The sequence below is a fragment of the Sapajus apella genome, unplaced genomic scaffold (assembly GCF_009761245.1).
Source record: "Sapajus apella isolate SASKATOON/1434 unplaced genomic scaffold, GSC_monkey_1.0 scaffold105, whole genome shotgun sequence".
Lineage (NCBI taxonomy): Eukaryota > Metazoa > Chordata > Mammalia > Primates > Cebidae > Sapajus > Sapajus apella.
The window spans coordinates 2,325,733-2,337,116 of NW_022437045.1; the positions used below are offsets into that span (position 1 = coordinate 2,325,733).

General features: G+C 43.7%; 1 protein-coding gene across 2 annotated transcripts in view; it reads right to left on the reverse strand.

Moving 5' to 3' along the window:
* Positions 1-293: 293 nt before the first annotated feature.
* Positions 294-11,384, reverse strand: part of SCAF8 (SR-related CTD associated factor 8) — a 250,670-nt gene continuing 239,579 nt past the window's right edge. For both annotated transcript variants that reach the window (XR_004262852.1, XR_004262850.1), the window contains one exon: positions 294-628. The gene's annotated coding sequence lies outside the window, so the exon portion shown is untranslated. The remainder of the gene's footprint in view (positions 629-11,384) is intronic.

Sequence of the window (11,384 nt, forward strand, 5' to 3'; positions counted from 1 at the left end):
TTGCCCAGGCTGGAGTGCAATGGCGCAATCTCGACTCACTGCAACCTCTGCCTCCCAGGTTCAAGCAATTCTCCTGCTTCAGCCTCCCAAGTAGCTGGGATTACAGGTGTGCGCCATCACACCCGGCTACTTTTTTGTATTTTTAGTAGCTACTGGGTTTCACCCTGTTGGCCAGGCTGGTCTCAAACTCCTGACCTCAGGTGATCCACCTACCTTAGCCTCCCAAAGTGCTGGGATTACATGCGTGAGCCACCGCCCCTGGCCCTCTCAAATGCAGTCTTACAGCCTGTTTATAGAAGAGAACTGGGATCCAGCAATGGTTACTTCTACTAAGTGCATCTCTACTGCTTAATTCCCCATAATGATAACAGGCTAATACACAGTCTCCCTCTCCCATGTCCCGGGATCTAGCCAACAGGCAAAGACTGCACAGGCTTAAGTCCAGCCCTCTTGCCAGCAGATGCAGGCAGTCCTGCCAGTGGGTCAGGCTACTTTTGCAGTGGAGATTCCTAGAGAACAGCCTCTTCGAGGAAGGTCGCCGTTTTCCTTCCTCTCCTCACTTGGCCCGAGCCGCTCAGCTGGCGCTCGTGAGCCTGCTTGATTCACTTCACCATTATTTCTCAAATCCCTGAAAGAAAGAGGTAGGCATGATTGGAATTCCAAAAACCTGTTTTAGCCCAAAATTTGATCCACCCTCCATTGCCTTCAAACCATTTGCACGTGCGTATGGTGTGCAGTTGAAGGATGCAGGCACGTGTGTGTGCACACAGGTGTTTTCTTTCTCTTGGGATTATTTTACCAGTTGTCCGCCCCACTAACAAGTTACTAGAGTCCAATGTATATATCTTTGCAGGAATATTAAAAAATTAAAGGCTACCTGGTAGGATTACTACACCGTGATAAAAGATCTATGTTTTGTTTAGACAGTTGCTCAAGATTCCCGGTCTAAAAACCTTGGATGGGACTACAGAGACTCCTGGCCACACCCAGCCCTATCACCACCCCATTCCTGAGCTGGAAAGCATCTCCAGGCATCTCCGAAGCAGAGACAGTGGTCCTCAGTGCTTCCTGGGAAGCATGTCATTCTTAAGTTTGCCAGGGAGTTTTGGGTGCAGCAGGCCAAGTTACTCATGCACAACCTTGGCCTTTACCCTCAAAACATAAATCCTTTTAAAAAGTTACCTGTGATGTCAGTTGTTTTAAGTTGATAAAAAAAACTGATGTTAAGTTTGCTTCATTTTTCATAATTTATAAAGTTAGCGATATAGTTTGGATCTGTGTCCCCACCCAAATCTCATGTTAAATCGTGATCCCCAATGTTGGAGGCAGGTCCTGGTGAGAGGTGATTGGATCATGGGGCAGAGTTCTCATGAATGTTCTGGCACCATCTCCCATTAGTACTATACAGTGAGTTCTCACAAGATATGATTGTTTACAATCTTCCCCTATCTCTCTCTCTCTCCTGCTCTGGCCATGTAAGACTTGCCTGCTTCCCCTTTGCCTTCTACCATGATTGTAAGTTTCCTGAGGCCTCCCCAGAAACCAAACACAAGCCGCCATGATTCCTGTACAGCCTGCAGAACCACAAGCCAATTAAACCTCTTTTCTTTTTTTATTTATTCTTTTTTTGTTTTGAGACGGAGTTTCATTCTTGTTGCCCAGGCTGGAGTGCAATGGTGCAAACTTGGCTCACTGCAACCTTCGCCTTCCGGGTGCAAGAGATTCTCCTGCCTCAGCCTCCCAAGTAGCTGGGATTACAGGAACATACCAACATGTCAGGCTAATTTTTGCATTTTAGTAGAGATGGGGTTTCATCACATTGGCCAGGCTGGTCTCAAACCCCTGACCTCAGGTGATCCACCTACCTCGGCCTCCCAAAGTGCTAGAATTATAGTGGTGTGATCTTGACTCATTGCAACCTCCACCTCCTGGGTCCAAGCCACCACACCTGGCTCTTTTCTTTATAAATTACCTAGTCTCAGGTATTTCTGTATAACAGTGAAAGAACTATTTCAGTTAGCTTGATAAACATATCTGAAAACACAAAAGTGTTTTTAAATCAAAATGAAGTACTATTACACTATATATTTTAAGGATATTACCTCTTGTTTACCAAGTTATATCGTTGGTTCTTATTTTCACTGGAGCCCTCTGTATAGGAAATGTGTTTGCTGAACTCATAAACTTACTGTGAAATGCAAAACTTAACACCATATGAGCACATCTTTTCTTTCAAATTTCCCTTTATGATGCTAAGTTCCAGTTTTCCAATTCCTTCACCCATTAAACTTGTTCTTGGACTTCACGGAAGCTTTCACCGGCTGGACTAGTCCTGAATTCCTTGGACTTCCTTCCAAGACTCCACATTTCTACTCAGTCATTTCCACTCTGCCCTCAGCAGCACAGTCTCCCTAACTTTCTGTTATATAAGTTCTTCTTATTATCATGGAAAGTATTGGAGTCTGGAGTTTGGACCCCATTACTTTCAATGCTCACATTTCTAAGTATGCAGGAAGGGAAGAAAAATAGTCAATATTTCTGCTTGCAGACAAAGATAACTTAAGCCACATTTGAAGTTAAGGGTTGGCATAGGGCCATCTGGATTGCAGACAGGATCTTTAGAAGGGAAGTAATATTTGAAATTAAACTACCTAGACAATGGACATCAGCCAGCTTTTACCTACTTGTAAAAGAGCTATGAAGTCTGTTTGCGTGTAGTGTGTGTGGTTGAATAGAGACGCACAAACCATCATGTACTTCCTCAAAGTGTTATGGTTTGGCGATGATATTTGATTTGGGGGTTTTTGTTTCAAAACTGGGGTACTAAATGAGCTAAACCTGAACTTAAGCTCATATTTATATAAAGGCCAATTTCTTCTGGGTTTAATATATCTTAAAAGGAAGAAAAATAAAGTCTCAGGGTATTATGTAACAATTATAATAGATATTCATCACATGTATCATATATAGCTATTATGTGAAATAAATAATATTTGCATATAAATACATATCGACTTACGTGGTTCTCTTAATAGCCTTATACTATTTCTTTTCTTTTCATTTTTTTTTTTCCTTTGAGACCAAGTCTCACTCTGTTGCTCAGACTGGAGTGCAGTGGTGTGATCTTGACTCATTGCAACCTCCACCTCCTGGGACCAAGTGCTTCTCATGCCTCAGCCTCCCAAGTAGCTGGGATGACAGGCATGAGCCACCACAGCCAGCTAAGTTTTGTATTTTTAGTAGAGACAGAGTTTCACCATGTTGGCCAGGTTGACCTCAGGTGATCCACCTGCCTCAGTCTCCCAAAGTTCTGGGATTACAGGCGTGAACCACCACCCCCAGCCTCATTTTTTTCCTAAAGGATTTTTATAAACTTTAGTGAAAAAATGGAAAAATGGCATCATACGAAAACAAAAATCTGCTTTTTAAATTTTGTCTTTCCAGATACTGTAAATACTTTTGAGTTACTGGATATATGAATTAATGATCCTTATTGCCTTCAGTATGAGTAACAATACCTTGAATAGGGGACCACCAGATTGCCTAAGGTGGTGTGAACCAGCCCAGATTGGAAATGGAGCAGGTCAAAATCCCCATGCTGATCAGTAGTGGGATCGTGCCTGTGAATAGCCATTGCACTCCAGCCTGGGCAACATAGTGAGACCCCGTCTCTTAAAAAAATAAAAATAAAATAACATAAAATAAACAAATAAACAAACAAAAAATACCTTGAACTTGCAGCTATCTTTGCTTTTTACCAAAACTTTCTAATTATAAGCTTTAACAAGGCAACAAATTCTAAAATCCAAATTCAAGCTTTTAAATTAGATATAGTTTTCCATAGGGCTGGCTCAAAGGTTAGATTTGTATCATAACACTGTAAAGCACAGCATTCCATAAAAAAATAATTTAAAATCACTTGACGTTAAAATGTACTCCTCTAGATTAACACCTGCAGTGGCTTCCTTCTCTTTTCATATTTTGTAAGTCTTTCATGTCATTTAGGATGAGAGTCTCCACAAACACCTTTCACTTGTGGAATTCCCCCATAAAAACAGACAACGTGTTTTAAAGCTGCAGCCATCAGAACGAGTGGCTAGACAGACACTCAGGGCAGGGAGCGCCTTTCCTCCCCTCCTCTCACCTTGGGCTGTCTTTTTCCATCATCTGCAGATACACACTCCAAGCAATGCCACCATCTGCAAATACACACTCCAGGTAATGCCACAGTAGAATGCAAAAAGCAATTGAGGATTTGGTTAAAGAGGTTAACCCAGTCTATTGTACATTTTAGAAAGTTTCTTTGTTAAACTACAATTTTCTATGATGAGAAAGGATATTACTGGTCGGGCATGGTGGCTCACGCCCGGAATCCCAGCACTGTGGAAGGCTGAGGCGGTTGGATCACTTGAGGTCAGGAGTCAGAGACCAACTTGGCCAACACGGTAAAAGCCCATCTATACTAAAAATATAAAAATTAAGTGGGTGTGGTGATGCACACCTGTGATCCCAGCTACTCCAGAGGCTGAGGCACGAGAATCCATTTGAACCCAGAAGGTGGAGGTTGCAGTGAACTGAGATCACACCACTGCACCCCAGCCTGGGTTACAGAGCAAGACCCTGCCTCAGAAAAAAAAAAAAATTCCAGTCCTAGCTGGGCATGATGACTCACACCTATAGTCCCAACACTTTGGGAAGCCGGGTAGGAGGCTCCAAGGAGCCCAGGGTGTTGAGGCGCCACAGCACTTCAGCCTGGGTGACAGAGTGAGACTCTGTCTCAATAAAAACAAAAAATGAATCACCTTTTTTCCTGGCCAGATGTCTCTCTATCACTCCAGATGTGAGTACACTAAGAAATGTTCACGAAGCTCTGACCACCACACATTTGCAAGAACAGTGAAAGTCAGCATAAGGAAAGACAAAGCCTCGGTGCGCACACGTGAGCCCATGAAGCACAGCACAGAGAGCCCCAGCTGGGGTCGGAAGGTCTGGTTTAAACCTTGCCTTTATTTTTTCCTCGATTTTTAAAACTTGGTATGTAATAGATGTACACGTGATAATTTAATACATTGCCTTCAGTATGAGTAAATTGTAAAGATCAAATCAGCGTACTTGGGAATATCCATCACCTTTATTTTCTCCTTTTTTTTTTTTTTTTTTTTTGAGACAGAGTCTCAATCTGTCGCCCAGGCTAGAGTGCAGTGGCACGCTCTTGGCTCCTTGCAACCTCTGCCTCCTGGGTTCAAGCGATTCTGTGCCTCAGTCTCCAGAGTAGCTGGGATTACAGGCTTGTACCACCATACCCGGCTAAATTTTATATTTTTAGTAGAGATGGGGTTTCACCATATTGGCCCAGCTGGTCTCCAACTCCTGACCTCAGGTCATCCGCCCACTTTGGCCTACCAAAGTGCTGGGATTACAGGCATCAGCCATTGCACCCAACCCCCACCACCTTTACTTTATGCTAGAAACAGTCAAATTATTTTCTTCCAGTAATTCTGAAATATGCAATAGGTTATTGTAAACTATAGCCACCCTAATGATCTATCGAACACTAGGTCTCATTTCTTCTATCAAACTGTATAGTTACACCCATTCATCAACGTCTCTTCACTGGCTTTACTTCTTACACTAGCTTTGTGACCTCAGGAAATGGCTTAATGCTCAGTGCCTCAGTTTTCCCGTCTGTGAAATGGGGATATTAATACAATTTACCTGATGGAACCATATGGGAATGAAATGAATTAATATTTGTAAAGCACACAATAAGTACTATCTGTTACGTAAGATAAAAACAGTTGCCTGGGCATGGTGGCTCAGGCCAGGCACGGTGGCTCATGCCTGCAATCCCAGCACTTTGGGAGGCTGAGGCAGGCAAATTATCTGAGGTTAGGAGTTTGAGATCAGCCTGGCCAACATGGTGAAACCCCATCTCTACTAAAAATACAAAAATTAGCCAGGCATAGTGGCAGGAGTCTGTAATTCCAGCTGCTCAGGAGGCTGAGGTAGGAGAATCGCTTGAACCCAGGAGGAGGAGGTTGCGCTGAGCCGAGATCCCACCATTGCACTCTGGGCAACAACAGCGAAACTCCGTCTCAAAAAATGAAAAACAAAGAGAAGCCCTATACAGAGAGTGCAGCTCATGACAGAGTAGATGGGCCTGACCTCCAGACCTATGGGGAAGATAAAACTCTTCATTTCCTTAATGAACTCTTTCTATTTTGAATTATAGTTCAAGACTTCCAAGTTAATTATCACTGTTACCACATGGATGTTCATTAAATCTTGGCTGTTGACGATTACGATGAGCTAGTCCCAGGCCAAGCTGGGAAGGTGATGTGGTCTGGGTCTTCCTTTACGTCTTCAGCATCTCCGCCAGGTCCCAGGACAGAACTCCCACAACAAACAACTGCTGGCTGTTGCTAAGAGCTCAAGCTGTGAACTTTCTCAGGGGATATTTGTGCTTTAATGAAAAACTGACGATGCCTTTGAGAACCAAAGGAATGATGATGCCTGATGTAATCTCAGACACTCTTAGAAGCAGAGAAGGTACGTTAATCGAGGAGGAGGTCCCAGAGCCGTTCCATCACCCAGAAGATCAGCATTGATGATACACATTTATGGGAGAAAATATCGTCATTGCACAAAGTACTTTCAGGAGGCTGGGCACGGTGGCTCACGCCTGTAATCCCAGCACTTTGGGATGCCAAGGTGGGTGGATCACAAGGTCAGGAGATCGAGACCATCCTGGCCAACATGGTGAAGCCCTGTCTCTACTAAAATACAAAAACTTTTGTACTTTCAGGAGACCAGGCATGGTGGCGCACAGCTGTAATCCCAGCCTCTCAAGAGGCTGAAGTAGGGGAATCATTTGAACCCGGGAGGTGGAGGTTGCAGTGAGCCGATAGCGCCACTGCACTCCAGCCCGGTGACAGACTGACACTCGGTCTCAACCACTAAGCTGCCAAGACAGCCAGAGAAAAGATATCTCAATAACTTTACCCAATAAAGATCTGGCATCTGGAATATGTACAGAACTGTGACAAATCAAGTAATTTAAAAATTCATCATTGCAATTTAAAAAGATTGGAACAGTTACTATTGAAAAGAAGATGCTACTAAACATGTTAAAAGATGCTCAACCACACTAGCCATCAAGGAAATAAAAACTAAGACCACAGGCCAGGCGCAGCAGCTCACACCTGTAATTCCAGCAGTTGGAGAGCCAAGGTGAGAGGACTGCTTGGGGCTAGGAATTTAAGACCAGCTTCGGCAGTACAGTAAGATCCTGTCTCTATAACAAATATTTTAAAAATTAAAAAACTAAGGCCACAAAGATACCCAACTGCATGCCCTCCAAATGGCTCAAACTAAAAATGGACGACATTAAGTGTTGACAAGGGGCCAGGCACAGCGGCTCATGCCTGTAATGCAAGCACTTTGGGAGGCTGAGGTTGCCAGATCACCTGAGGTCAGGAGTTCAAGACCAGCCTGGCCAACATGGTGAAACCCTGTCTTTCCTAAAAATATAACAATTAGCTGGGCATTGTGGCCTGCACCTGTAATACTAGCTACTTAGAAGGCTGAGGCAGGAGAATCACTTGAACCTGGGAGGCAGAGGTTGCAGTGAGCTGAGATCACGCCATAGCACTCCCGCCTGGGTGGCAGAGCAAAGCTCTGTCTCAATACATAAATAAATAAAGTGTTGGCAAGGGCGTGTATAATACTCATAAATGGCTGGTGGGCATATAAATCTATACAAGCAATTTGGAAAAACTTTGACAGTAACTACAGAAATTGAACAAATGCAGTCTCTGACACCAGCAATTCTACTCCAGTATACGTGCCCAGTAGAAGCAGAGGTAAGTGCACACTGGGTAGGTAGAATGATGTCGGACAGCATCATTATCTGCAATAGTTCAAACAAAGAACAACCCAAATGGTCGTTGACAGTAGAATAAACATATAAACTGTGGCATATTCATATCATGGATCAGTATACAGCATAGAAAATGAACCAACTCCTGTATGATTCTTATAAACATAATGGTGAGAGAATGAAGCTAGACATAAAATAGGAGGTACTAGGTGATTCCAGTTAGATAAGTTCAAAAACAAATAAAATTCATCTATGTGGTAGGTGTCAGGATTGCCTTTGGCATAAGAGGGGGTTCTTATAATGCTCTTCTTCTTGAACTGGTTTCGAACTTGTGGCCTCAAGTCATCCGCCCACCTTGGCCTCCCAGAGTGCTGGGATTACAGGCATGAGCCACCATGCACGGCCAACACTTCTTTTTAAATGCTGCATCCTTGGCATAGTACCTTGAGCGAAGCAATAGCTCATAAATATTTGCTGTCAGATGGCTGGCACAATTTTCCTTCCTGGCTTCCTGGGAGGGGTGAGGGTGGGGGAGGAATGAAAGTGGCAGTCTGAAGTTATGGTTTAATCTTTTCAATGTAAGAATTTGTCATGTTCAAGTTCCTTACGCAAACCTATCAGCAAGTCACACCGGCTCCACGACACGGAAAAGCGATAAAGCAGCACTTGCAGAATTTCTCCCCACGAGGAAAAACAGAGGATCACATCTCGGTTCCCCTCAGGAGCACCATTCCCGATAACGTTAGACTTTAGTTATCCGCTGCCATGGTGTGCCAGGCCCTACTCTCAGGGTTTGACACACACTATTTCACTTGATCCTCAAATCAACCCAAGGAGGTAGAAACTGTTATTCTTATTTTGCAACTAACGCTAAGGGAGAGAAAATAACTTGTCCAAGTTTTCTTGGCTACCAGAAGTAGTGAAGCCAGGATTCAGATCCAAGTCTCCTGAACTCTAAAGCAAGGGCTCAGGGAAACACACACATAAAGAACAAGCAAATATCAAACACAAACACGGTCTTAGATGAGGAGTTGTGTACGCAAATAATTATTTTACCAGACAGTCTGTGCTAAGTGCCACGGAAGAGAACAGGCAGAGTGGAGTGATCCCCGCGGCAGTAGGAGATTCTGCCAAAAGCAATCAGGTAAAAAGTTCGTCTCTATAGTATCATGTGATGAAAGTCACTCTGAAATTTCAGATTAGAGACCTCCCCTATAATGACACAGTAGAGCTGGGCTGAGAGCAAACGCTTTCAGAATTCCTCCTTGAAGAGGAAAGATCTTGGATATAGATGTCAATGGAACACAGTCTAAAAGTTGGAGATGGCCCTAGGAAGTCCCCTCCTGGCTCTCATGGCACGATCTTTAAATATCTCATGGACGATGACGGGTTCTTTCCGTTTTTTTTTTTTTTTTGAGATGGAGTCTCTCTCTGTTGCCAGGCTGGAGTGCCAAGGCACAGTCTCGGCTCACTGCAACCTCCACCTCCTGGGTTCATGCAATTCTCCTGCTTCAGCCTCCTGAATAGCTAGGATTACAGGTGCCCACCACCATGTCTGGCTAATTTTTGTATTTTTAGTAGAGACAGGGTTTCAACATGTTGGCCTGCCTGGTCTCGAACTCCTGACCTTGTGATTCACCTGCCTCAGCCTTCCAAAGTGCTGGGATTACAGGCGTGAGCCACCACACCATCCCTTATTTTTTTCAGGAGTCTCGCTTTGTTGCCCAGGCGGGAGTGCACTGGCATGATCTCTGCTCACTGCAGCCTCCAATTCCCAAGTTCAAGCAATTCTCCTGCCTCAGCCTTCTCAGTAGCTGGGATTACAGGCACCCGGTCCCACTCCCAGCTAATTTTTGTAATTCTAGTAGATGGGATTTCACCATGTTGGCCACGATGGTCTTGAACAACTCCTGACCTCAGGTGATCCGCCTGCCTGAACCTCCCAAAATCCTGGGATTACAATGATGGTTTATTTCATTTTAGAGATGAGGTTTCACTGTGGTGCCCAGGCCAGTCTCAAACTCCTCAGCTCAAGTGATCCTCCTGCCTCGACCTCCTCAGTAGCTGGGACTATAAGCGTATGCCACTACACCCTGCCTTTATACATTTTCATTGCCAAAAAAAAAAACCAACCCACGGATAAATTTTCATTGCAGCATAGACAATATCCATCATGCAAAGATCCATCACAACACTGACCCACTTGCCATGTTTGAAGGAAAAGCAAAATGACAGATCCCATGTTGACAAATGATTATGAGTATGTTATGACTTATGGTGAAACAGTAATTTTCTTCTTAAACAAAAAATGGTGTCAACGTCATTACCAACTGTCACACACCATTAACTGAAGTTGCTACACATTGTCCTAACATACTTTGAATTTATGTTCAGACATATTTATATGCAGATACTGTGGTTTACTTAATTTGGCACATATCTCCGCATCGCTCCTGGAGTTGCAAATTCTACAGACTGGAGTCCACTTAAAGTACCAGGAATTTGGTACTTGGGGGAACACAAGAAAGACTACTGTTCAAGCAATGTTTTCAATTTATTTGTGCAGAGAAATCTTTCTTGGAAGCCTCGTAAGTTTCACATTCTTTTATTGAGGCTCTGTTTCAAAGTTCGGCTCATGAGTTCCAAACCTATGAGCTGAAACATTCTTCTACTAAAACATTTTCAGAAAAATAGTGTGAGATTGAGGATCACAGCATCGTCCACATGCTTAGACAGCACACATTCCTTTATTCCTTCATGAATCGACTCCTAAATGTGTATGCTGTGCTGGACACAGTGCAAGTCCCTGAAAATACAAAGACACAGCCGTTCCTGCCTTAGAGAAAGTTCCAGTCTAAAGCATGATTCTTATGAGGCTGATCCCACCCCAGACATTTTGAGGGCCAAGCTGAGGAGTGGCTAAACCTGACACTTAGCATCCTATCATCCAAGAGGGAAGCAAACAAGCCCAGTCTAGGGGTTTGGAGTCATTTAGTCCCTTTTCCATCAGCCCTGGTGGCTCTCAGACAGCTACAGCCATAGGAAGGACTTAGGGATACTTTGTAAAATATCACCTTGCATCAGAGCCTCCAACAAAGGGAAAACTGAAAATCATGTTGAATTTGAAAGCTTAACTTTGCAACGCAATTTCCATCATAATGCCGTCTTTAGCAGGGTGAGGTGGCTCATGCCAGTAATCCCAGCACTTTGGGAGGCCGAGGCGGGCAGATCACCTGAGGTCAGGAGTTCAAGGCCAGCCTGACCACATGGTGAAACCTTGTCTCTACTAAAAATACAAAAATTAGCTGGGCATGGTGGCACATGCCTGAAATCCCAGCTACTTGAGAGGTTGAAGTAGGAGAATTGCGGGAACCTGGGAGGCGGAGGTTGCAGTGAGCCGAGATTGCGCCATTGCACTCCAGCTTGGGAAACAAGAGCAAAATTCCATCTCAAAATAATGATAATAATAATAATACCTTTTTTTTTTTTTTTTTTTTTTTTTTTT